Here is a 10650-nt window from a genome sequence, read left to right as displayed (position 1 = left end):
GTGTGCCTTGGCAGTCTAAAAAAGGTTCTGATGAACTAATTTTAGTCACAGCTCTTTTTGGTGTGAACGCGACATTTCTGAACTATCGCGGAACTAAAGTGGGAAAAGTAGTGCGGTGTGAACGCGACTATTATTTATATAAAAAATTATCAACATTTTAAATGAGCTTATTCCTATAGCCCTGGATGCTGGCACACCCCTTAACATGTGGATACACATGGAAATAAAGGCAAAATATTTCATTTGTTTTAATTATGTAGAATGTTTTTCATAAAAACTGTCCTTAACTTGTAGTACATACTGTAGTCACATGCCATTATGGTATTTCTGTGTGGGCTAACAAAGAACATTGCAGCGTGCTTTGACATTTAGTGACTATTCCAGAAGCCTGTGATCAAAGGGATTAAGCAATGAGATAAATTCCTTCTGATGTTGTTCCTTTTTGGCTAAGCTAGTTTGTAGTGCAGCAGTCGCCCTACAGTATCTGACTGATTTTTTTTAATTAGCATGCTTGAGGAAATTGTATCTTCAGACCAGCTAAACACTGGGAAGCCTTGAATCAGAGAAGCGAAGAGGTAATCTGAATTTACATCAGTAAAAACTATTTTTTATGCTTCTCTGTTTGTCTCTTTCTTGATTTCTGCCCTGAGCATAACCCTAATGATGAACTCTGATGTCTCGAAGGAAGATGAACAACTGAAGATATGACTGAATCATATTTTCACCTTTCACTCATTGCATTCAGGCTTATGGCGTCAGACACATAGAATGTGCCATTAGGTATCCATATTCATAGAAGTGTGAATACTGGGTCATAAATCTTAGAAATATATTTATTTTAAATAGATTAAAAGGTTGTGGATAATGTGTAGTACTCAGTCACTAAATTATCAAAGTAAAATCACTTTTCATGACTTTTAAGATGTTGTATTATTAATGTTATCGTCTTTTTTTATTTAGTTGGGAAATATGATTGCGAGTGCTTAAAAATGTAAAGGTTTTGTGCCACAAACAGGGCACGCATTATACACAAAAACATTCACACATTACTTTTATTATTGAACTTTAGGCCCCGGCCACACGACGACGCATACGGCTAAACGCATAGGATTAACGCAAACGCAAAAAAGCTTCCGTCCACACGCAATATTCACCGGATAGTGTCTGTCCACACGAGACAGCTCCGTTTAGCTCCAACCGCTGGAGAAGCTGCAGTACATATGCAGGAGCCTGTACTTGGCGCTGTAACTTCCTCCACAAAAGCAGAGAAGAAGCATGGTTGTCATGGTTGCCCTTCTGTTTATTCTCCGCGGTGGGGGCCGAGGGAACCGGGCAGAGTTTTTCGCCAGTCAACGTGTATTAAAGTTTAAATCTTCCGGACAAAATTATAAAAGTGCCGGTCAAAGGTCTTCTTTGTTATTTATTGAGCTTTAAAACAAATCAATAACGAATCTATATAATATAATAATATAATAAATGGAGCCTCTCTTTTTCCTCCCTCTCTTCGGATAGCGTCTGTCTCAAGCAGCAGCTGATCCAGTAATGAGTGACCCGACAGTAAAGATAAACATATATTATAACTAGTTTAGGTAGTTTGAGAGGTAATTAAAATAGCTAAGGGTGATGATCTGACTTGAAGTGTGTGTTTTGCTCCGTTCACCGCTGCATCACAGCGGGAGGAGCTGCAGGTGAGCAGAGCTGCGTGTCTCCGTCCTGTCAGATTAGACTTCACTTGCGTTTACAGTATGTCCATATCGAGAGAAAGATAAATAATCTGAATTCAGTGTGCAGTTTACTTTGACGCGGGGTGAGCAGCAGAGGTGGGGAGAGGCGGGGCTATTTCTTCATCATTATCAGAAAATGAATCATATAGGGCGTACACACGGAGCCATTGGATCCCCCAGAGCGTTGCGTATGCCGTTCTATCCACCTTGGGACCCGTTATCGTTTCCGCAGTTGTTTACTGTCATATGCGGTCGTCCTCGTGTGGCCGAACGGTCTATATGACACTAAACAGTAACGCAAACGACCGTTTTCGTCCTCGTGTGGCCGGGGCCTTAAGATCCAGACGTCCGTGACTAAAATCCTTCATCCGGTTAAATATAGTTAGAAAAATACCAATTGTATAGCATTAAAGTTCAAGAAAGAAAAACGAAACATTTTCTTCAATTCCTGTATGTTCTCATATCGCAGGGGGGGGAAATCGCAATGTCAGTTTTTTCCAATATCGTGCAGTCCTACAACCAATACAGAGATATCTAAAAATCAAGTGTAATTTGATCTTCAGAAGTGTATCCGTCAAACTAGAAATAAGACACATGGAGCTGTTCAGTGCTGTGTCTGTGTGTGTGCTGACAGAAGTCATGTGTGTGTGAGGCAGGGATATATAGTGGTGCTGCTGCCACCTCCTGGCTAAAACATCACTCTCAGCTATTTAGATTTAGTCCAGCAGTTAACTAGTGACAAACATATTTCACTATTATATAAAGAATTAGAGAAGCTGCCGACACAACAGCAAGAAAGACAGTATTAAAAAAGAGTTAGTTGGTATGTCTGTTGAAGTGAAACCAGTTTGCTGTCTATGTCAGAGCTATCATGTGACCCAACCATAGGTCATGAATCTTTATTTGGTGAAGTTATTCTATCTGCAGTTTACAGTAACAGCAGGTATGTATGTGTTTTCTTCTTGCACCCCCTAACCCTGACAGGATACTGACATGAGGCCTGCTGAAGTATGCCTGTTACTCACACATAAAACAAGCTGTGGCAGCACAGAACTAGGAGCAGTCGCACAAAAGCAAGTTGTTGCAGCACAGAGGTTGTTGTCCCACCCACCACATTTCTCCCTTTCCCATTAGCAGACAGGCTTCTAACAGAGAATCCATGATATGTTGAGGCACTCCTACATGAGTAAGAAACAAACTGGCTACTGTTTCGCTAAAAACCTAACAATTCCAGCTCTGGAGGCTGTGTGTGTGCACTCCTAAATTTGAGCAATTCTATGTATGTTTATCATCCTTAAGCCAGGAAATACATTTCAAAAACGTTGCGGACAGCAAGAAAAGCATGGATGTCATATTTTTTAAATCTTAACAAATATTGTTGCTTTCATTTGCATACAGGGTTATGACCTTGTGGTGGAAAGAAAACAAAACCGCAGAGTTCAAAATGATTCACTGTGAGAAGAAAACTTGAATATTCAGGGAGAAACAGAGTTAAATCCCCCCTCGGCTCACACCCACCTCCAGCAGAATGTACAGTATGCCAGAGAGTGTCTCTGACAGAGACGATATTGTAGACGGACGATACAACACGTCCATTCAGGCCAGTAGAACAAACAGCTTGGCTAACATCCTGCCGCCACAGCCAGCCATTTAACATTTACATTTCAGAGACTACTGACTCCCCAAGTCTGAGTGTCAACATCGGGCTACTGCATAACAAGGCTTTAGGCCAGGGGCCAAACACAGTATATTCTGAATATTTATATTTTAATATGTAACAAATATGTATTTCAAAACATTCTATCTCGTGACTTGTATATGAAAAAACACAAAATAAAAATATATTTTGACAGAACATGAGGATTTTGAGAAATATATTTAGTAAATAGTACGAGTAAAAAGAAGTAACAGTGGATACTTGTAAATATTAAGAAAAGTATAACAATTGTTTAAGATTAAGCAAAAAGAGGTTTGAACTTTAAGTTAGAATAACTCGCTCCATACAGTACATAGTAAATGTACAGTGAATAACAGAAAAATAATTATCATTAAGTTGGAAGGAAAATGGTGCATCAAAAGGGATAAACATAAGATAAACATAAGAGCTATTCAAGTATAATAAATATGTTTTAAAATGGTCTATGTACAAACATCAGGGATCCAGCACACCTTCCAATACTCTGCCTGTATACAATAGAAACAGGTTCACTGTACTCTATTAACTGCACATTGGTAATGTTAGCCCCACTTATCGCATCTGCACACAACTGAGATATTTTATTAATGAACACATAGGGAACTCAAACTGAAATATCAGCTGTTCAGTATGAGTGCTCTCTACAGCACCATAAACCCAAGTCAGCCGGTGAGTTGATGCAATTAGACGGAGAATGAGCTTAAGTATGCTGGTCATTAAAGAGGAAAGTTGTGACAAGCCGGCGAACCGTCTGAACTCCACCAGGCAGGTACACAAATGAATGTGTGTTTGATGCAAAGTGGTATGTTCCATCATCAGTTAGCTGTTGACATGTGTATGCTTGTGTATGAGTGTGGAGGAAAAGTCCTGTTTAAAGAGAAAAGTAAGTGACATAGAAAATCAACACTCATATTGGAGCCTTTTTTAGTTTGAATGTCTCCAATTTCAATATTTTGAGAAATAGAATTCAAGTAAGCCCATAAGGACACTTCATTGGTTGAAGCATTACATAAGTTGAATGCACCTGTTAAATATATATGTTGGTCATGATAGTTCTAATAATAAAACATCATGTTGGAATCAAATCAAACACAGCAAGTGAAACATACACTGAACTGTACAATCTCCTCATCAAACACCTCAAGTGAAAGCTTAACTCCAAGCACCATATGGCATTCATATTCCTAAAGCCCTATTGGTTTAAACCAGGGTTGACAAGGTCAGCTGTGATCCCATGGTATCATAACTCCAACAGGATCATTAACCATGCAACACGGAAGCTCCCGGACAATCCCCCGCTCCACTGAGCAGCGCGGCCTTATCAGCCGGCATCAGTGTGAGCTCTCAAGTACACTTGCAGCACTTAAAACCTTAAATCCCCTCTTTTTGCTCGCAGCTCAGCCTCTTTTCTACTCTACAAGGAAAGGATTTTCAGGTGCAGACCCAGGTTGAAAAGAGCGGCTTGAATACTGCTTCGAAAACAGACCTATTTCAAGCTCTCACCACAACGTGATCCTGCAGAATTAAACACACCGGAATTGGGCAAATCGTTTACAGCCCGCGGAGTGAGACTATAGCCAATGTCTTGCTAAGCGGACAAAACAAATACAGTGAAAGTCCCGGATCCTGAGAGTTTCCGTGGTGAAAACTAAGGAGGCGGATTCATAAAAAGCCGGGTGACGACAGTCGTGGTGCTGGTGGTGGAGCGGGTTATGGAAAGGAGGGAAGGGAGGGAAAAGAAAACTTGACTAATATGAACTTCACTACAACATTTACAGTGCATGCTTCTCAAATCCTCAGCAAATGAAGTAGCGCTGAAGAAAATAACACCTCTAAACAGATAAACAGAAGAGGAATAGCCCAGAATAGATGTGAATAGAGGGCACTTCCTCTCTAGAAGATGGTAAGTTAGAAATAACTCTTTCAGATGAATCACTATTTCCCTTCTGGGCAGGATGCCAACTCTGTAGCATGGCACATTTCTCCTCCTTTTTTTGTGTACACACACTGTCACTCTGCAAGCACTGTACCATAATCCCTGACTTTGTATTGGATAGGTCCGCTCCTCCTTCTCTCCTACTAGAAAAGAGTCAGGCCCAGAGAGCGCCACACCAGCTGCCTTCCCTCCACCAGCCAAACCAAACAGCCACACACATACGCACAGAAACACTGCCACACAGAAATGGAAAATCTGACCCTTTGTGTAATCTTAGCTGCAGCTTTTTTATTTGTTGAAATGAATGAAGCAGGCATAGAAAGTTTTTCTATGTAATGGCTAAATACATCAAGATGGTACAAGTTCTCAATTTGTTTGCTCAATGATTTTCTAGTTTTGGCTAATGGTGCTAAAAGAAAAAAAGCTATGTTCTGAATGTTTAATTAAGGAATAGAAATTCAACATCACTACTTTAATGATGCACTTACCAGTATCAGCCTTTGACACACACGGAAATCATATTTTGATGTTTTTTATGACTGTCTATTAGTTCCATAAATATAGAAAATTGTACCACTCGTCTGTTGAGGCTGTGGAAATGTTAATGTTTCATCTGCGCTAATTACACTGTGCGTCTTCTCCAAAGTAGCGGTTGGGATTCATATTTTACATTTCAAAGACATCTTAAACACCCTTACAAATAATCTCCTTTTTCCACTCCCTCCTGCTCCCTCTCATTACTAACTCATTTTCAACTCATATATCATGTTCATAGCTTGACAAGAACACGGCTCTTTTCTTACTTCCTCTAATTTACTCAGCAATTACTCTATAGTTCATCTTAATTATTCAAGCAATGTGTTACAGGGGGGAGACACTTAAAGCTTCTTCATCTCTTGCAGTTTTAAACTAATTTGTCTTTAATGCTTCTCCCATCCCAACTTCTTCCCCATTATCTCCTATAGCTACAGCAGTGGAGGACACCGCGGTCCAGAGGGTTATGTTCAAAGCAGCAGATGTTAGAGACTGAACTCACTTACTGCAGGTTACTGCCAGACCGAGCTCAGATGAATGTTTGAGGGTGGGCTGCGGAGTTTAGTCGGACACAGTAGCAGAAATGTGCAAACACACACATGAGGAAGCATGTAAATTAGGAGTGTCCAATCTACGGCCCGGGGGCCAAATGCGGCCCGCGGACCATTTGACTCGGCCCTCAGTAAATTCCAAAAGTATAATGTAGTACGGCCCACAAATGAAACTTGTGCTTGCTTATATTGTACTTAATATATTGCACAGTAGTATTCATGTGTTAATATAAGCCCGCTTTTCAAATAAATTCAGCCAATTAAAGTTGGAAACATTTGCTAACATATCTTAGTTGATAAAAAAAGGCCCAATAACTTATTTACCCAACAAGCTTGAAATACACCCTTCATATTTCCCCTTATTATAATCAATCTGAGGCTTCTGTTTTGAGGGATGAGCTGCTAACAAAATAAATTAAAACCCTATGGAGAGCTGTGATATAGGCTGTTTTTCATTTCCAAGTATCAAGCATAATTGACCTACATTTGATTAATTTTGCTGACTTATAACTACAGTCGTTCTTAACCACGCATGGCATCCACGAAAGTTTCAGTCTGGCTTCAAACCCATGCACAGCACTGAAACAGCCCTTTTAAGAGTTTTTAATGATCTGCTCCTAGCCGCCGACTCAGGTAGCCCAGCTGTCTTGGTGCTGTTAGAACTGACAGCTGCCTTTGACACTATGGACCATAGCATCCTGTTGTCACGGCTTGAACAGTCCGCTGGCATCAAAGGCTCTGCCCTTGCATGGTTCAGGTCCTACCTGACAGACCGTAGCTCCTCAGTGCAGCTAGGTGCCTTCTTCTCTGCTCAAGCCCCTCTTACCTGTGGGGTTCCCCAAGGCTCAATCCTGGGCCCCATCCTTTTTCTACTGTATATACTGCCCCTAGGTTCAATTCTCACAAAACACAACATCCCCTTCAATTGTCACGCTGATGATGTACAGATCTATCTGCTAGGGGTGTAACGGTTCACAAACATTTCGGTTCGGTACGAACCTCGGTTTTTAGGTCACGGTTCGGTTCGGTACGTTTTCGGTACAGCAGAAAAAATTATCACAAAACATAAAATATTTTTCCTTTTTTTATTATTATTATTAAACTGTGAATAATGTATTCACTCAAATAAATACAAAATAAACATTAAGGTGCAGCATTTCGATGAACTGAAATAATCTTTATTTGAACTGTTGTACTAGTACCTAAGCAGCCAGTTTGACATTATGACTTGCTTGTCATTGTATTTTCATGTTTTTTTAAAGAAAAATGAACTTGTCCACATTGCTTGCTGAAAGGGCAGATCTGCTGGCACTAACAATGTCTCCTGCTGTGGAGAACTCCGTCTCGCTAGGGACAGAGGTAGCAGATACAGCCAGGTAGCGCTTTGCCAACATGGCAACATAAGGATATTTGGCGTTTGTAATAGCTTTGGCTGGGTCTGAACTTTTTGCGAGTGGTGGAGGCTTAAATGCTAGCGGCAGTTGGGTTTGCACTTCAGTCTTTTTTCTTTTGGTACCGGTGATATTCACGTTCTGGTGATGCCTTTTCAAATGAGTGTGCAAGTTTGATGTATTGCCAGCTGCGTAACCAATTTTAGTTGAACAATGCCGACAAACAGCTTTGGTTCGGTCCACCTGTCTTTGTCCCTCATCCTTGTACGTAACTGCGAAACCAAAATGTTCCCAAACTGGAGACTTCAATGATGCTAGAGGATTTTCGAGCTCAACTTTATCTGCATTCGCCATTTCGACAGTTCCACAAATTACTGACTACATTTGAACGTATCCCTGTGACCAGCTCTCATAGTATGCCTCTCGTCCAATGAAATGACTTGCTCGCTCTATGACGCATTGAACCCAATGTGAGCAAATTACTCTGAATGCTGCGACCAGGCTGCGACGCAGCACCTGAGATTACTTCCAAAAAGTTGTTCACGCTCTCAATTTTTTACGTTTAACGTTATATTCGTTCGGTACACTTCAGTTCACGTGGCCCGTACCGAATAATTTTGGTACGGCGTACGTGCACCGTTACACCCCTACTATCTGCCTCTCAATCAAAATGTTCAACTCCTCTCACAAGTAGAGTTGATGGACTGGCTGTTAACAGCAGAATCAAATCCTGACTGAGCCAAAACTTGTTCCTCTCAACGTACAACGAGAGCAAGACCGAGGTCATCTTTTATGGAGCCACCCTGAACACTCCCAGCCTCCCGCCGTGTCTGTCTCGATTTATTCTGGCTCCCCTCAATATAAAAACATCTCTCCTCTGTCATGAACCCTTGGAGTTGACCTCTCTAAGCCGGCTTTAAATTTGATAAGGCAGGTCAGGCACCGTAGTCAAGAAACCTGCTATTTCAAAATACGACATTGGCTAAGACCAAAAGTTGTTTTTTATCTTTTAAAAGACCTGAAAGGGTTGTTAACGCCTTGTGTTACCTCAAGAACGGATTTACCTTGCAACGCTCTGTATGTGGGTATGGACAGTCCCAATAATTAGACGCCTTCCAGCTAGTGCAGAATGGCAGGCTGCACGTCTTCTCACTGGCCATAAACAAGGCGTGACCCACAGTCACACCCAATTCTGGGCCTCACTACCACTGGGCTTCAAGTTTGGTTAAGTTCGGCTGACCAGGGCTCTGCTGAATAGTGCCCAAACGGACGAAGCCCAAGACAGGCCTTAAAACGCGCCGAGGGCCACCGAGCCATTCGCAGCAGCGGGCCCCTTTAGGCTCTGGAACACTCTGCCCCTCAACGTGAGTCGGCCCAGACATTAGGTTTTTGAAAATCAACACTTAAAACTCACTTCTTCTCTCTGGCCCTTCTAGCATTTTCTTATCAAGCGCTCCCACTTTTGTGGAATCAGCTTCCCAAGTTTTGTGTTCGGGCCGGCCGAACAGGCCTATCCATTTAACGATACGCTTTAAGACCTTTCCTTTGATAAAGCTCCTATAGTTGATAAAAATGACTAAGGAGAGTGGCTTTGGACGCAGCGCCATACGCTTTGGCCTACTTCGGCTCTTACACCCCCCCTGGCGGCCAAGAGCACGCTTGTGAACTGTCACCGGGGTGGGGGGCCTCCGAGATATTAGCACCGGTGTATGCCGTGTTGTGCATGGGCGCCACTGCACCTCGCCGGGAGCGCGTAAAGCATAACTTCCCAGACATTTCGATGATTTGTACGGGCCATAGTTAGGTTCTGGAAGAACGCATAAGGGCCATAACACCGGAGCCCTGCTGGGGGAAAACTTTGGGCGCTGTTCTGAGTTGTTCTATCCGTCAAATGAGCGGACTGCTTTCAGATTTTTCCGTCAATTGTCAAAAAGATTTCCGTCATAGACGGAATATATTCGGTTAACGCGACTCTGCTCTTACGCTCTTCACCTACATTTTGGTTCTTCTTGCTCTTTCACTTAAATCCTAAAATCTTGGATCTTATATTTAAAACTAAGCGTTTCATTTCATTTCACAACCTTTTATTTAATCCAGATTGGTCCCATTGAGATCATAGATCTCTTTTTTCAAGGAGACCTGCAGCATATAGATTCCACATTGAAACATAAAACAATAAAGACATCATAAACATTTATATTTACAGGATACATTTACATAGTTATAGACATTTACAAGTGCCCATAGTATCAAAACAAGCATTTCATTTAGCCTAAGCTTTAAAAACATGCATAGGAATGAGATGCTCAGTTGCATCAGTTTCAATTCTTGCTGAAGAACGTTCCAAAGCAAGTGGAGGCTGGCGCACATAAAAGCTGTCTTACCTAAGACAGTCCTTGCTCTTGGCACATCTAACCAAGACTACATCATGCGATCTCAGACAATAAGCTGCTTGCAACTCTCTGTTGTTATCAGAGAGCAGATATAATTTTGGGAGTTTACCCAACAAAATCTTATAAATAAAACGTGTAAGGTTATTAACTACTCTTTTCTATTTAAATATAGAACACACCTTTTTCCTCCCCATGACACCTCANACTCTGCGTTTCTTCGCTGGGCTAATGCTAATGCTGCTAATGCGAGGATAATAAAAGGGCGGCTTCACAAAACCTTTTGGGAGTTTTACGGGGCGTGGTTTGCATTCCGCCCAGCCAATCAGGAACCACGCCCCGTAAAACTCCCAAAAGGTTTTGTGAAGCCGCCCTTTTATTATCCTCGCATTAGCAGCATTAGCATTAGCCCAGCGAAGAAACGCAGA

Source organism: Notothenia coriiceps, unplaced genomic scaffold (genome assembly GCF_000735185.1).
Source record: "Notothenia coriiceps isolate Sejong01 unplaced genomic scaffold, NC01 NC01_scaffold00002495, whole genome shotgun sequence".
NCBI lineage: Eukaryota > Metazoa > Chordata > Actinopteri > Perciformes > Nototheniidae > Notothenia > Notothenia coriiceps.
The sequence above is the reverse complement of the archived record's forward strand: the minus strand, read 5'-3'. Positions refer to the sequence as shown.